Source organism: Daphnia magna, unplaced genomic scaffold (assembly GCF_020631705.1).
Source record: "Daphnia magna isolate NIES unplaced genomic scaffold, ASM2063170v1.1 Dm_contigs163, whole genome shotgun sequence".
NCBI classification, from domain to species: domain Eukaryota; kingdom Metazoa; phylum Arthropoda; class Branchiopoda; order Diplostraca; family Daphniidae; genus Daphnia; species Daphnia magna.
Genome location: NW_025533147.1, coordinates 158710 through 160474, shown reverse-complemented (window position 1 = coordinate 160474; position 1765 = coordinate 158710).

Sequence of the window (1765 nt, the reverse complement as noted above, 5' to 3'; positions counted from 1 at the left end):
ATGTATTCACATTGAATAAAAGTATATTTGATCCTGTTTACATATAGATGTAAAAACTTATGGTATCACGGTGTATTCACATTGAATACAAGTATATTGGATTCTGTTTACATGTAGAAGTATAAACTCATAATATAACATTGTTTTCACATTGAATAAAAGTATATTTGATTCTGCTTACATGCAGAAGTATAAACTCATAATATAACAGTGTATTCACATTGAATACAAGTAAATGTGATCCTGTTTACATATAGAATTAAAAACTCATGGTATCAAAAGTGTATTCACATTGAATACAAGTATATTTGATCCTGTTTACATATAGATGTAAAAACTCATGGTATCACATTGTATTCACATTGAATACAAGTATATTTGATTCTGTTTACATGTAGAAGTATAAACTCATAATATAACAGTGTATTCACATTGAATACAAGAATATTTGATCCTGTTTACATATAGAAGTAAAAACTCATGGTATCACAGTGTATTCACATTGAATTCAAGTATATTTGATTCTGTTTACATGTAGAAGTATAAACTCATAATATAACAGTGTATTCACATTGAATAAAAGTATATTTGATCCTGTTTACATATAGATGTATAAACTTATGGTATCACGGTGTATTCACATTGAATACAAGTATATTTGATTCTGTTTACATGTAGAAGTATAAACTCATAATATAATAGTGTATTCACATTGAATACAAGTATATTTGATTCTGTTTACATGTAGAAGTATAAACTCATAATATAACAGTGTATTCACATTGAATAAAAGTATATTTGATCCTGTTTACATAAAAATGTAAAAACTTATGGTATCACGGTGTATTCACATTGAATACAAGTATATTGGATTCTATTCACATGTAGAAGTATAAACTCATAATATAACAGTGTATTCACATTGAATACATGTAAATTTGATCCTGTTTATATAGAGAATTAAAAACCCATGGTATCAAAAGTGTATTCACATTGAATACAAGTATATTTGATCCTGTTTACATATAGAACTTAAAACTCATGTTATCACAGTGTATTCACATTGAATACAAGTATATTTGATTCTGTTTACATGTAGAAGTATAAACTCATAATATAACAGTGTATTCACATTAAATACAAGTATATTTGATTCTGTTTACATGTAGACGTATAAACTCATAACATAACAGTGTATTCACATTGAATAAAAGTATATTTGATCCTGTTTACATATAGATGTAAAAACTTATGGTATCACGGTGTATTCACATTGAATACAAGTATATTGGATTCTGTTTACATGTAGAAGTATCAACTCATAATAAAACAGTGTATTCACATTAAATACAAGTATATTTGATTCTGCTTACATGTAGATGTATAAAATCATTAATATAACAGTGTATTTACATTAAATACAAGTAAATTTGATCCTGTTTACATATAGAATTAAAAACTTATGGTATCAAAAGTGTATTCACATTGAATACAAGTATATTTGATCCTGTTTACATATAGAACTTAAAACTCATGTTATCACAGTGTATTCACATTGAATACAAGTATATTTGATTCTGTGTACAGGTAGAAGTATAAACTCATAATATAACAGTGTATTCACATTGAATACAAGTATATTTGATCCTGTTCATATATAGAAGTAAAAACTCATGGTATCACAGTGTATTCACATTGAATACAAGTATATTTGATCATGTTTACATATAGAAGTAAAAACTCATGGTATCAAAGTGTATTCATA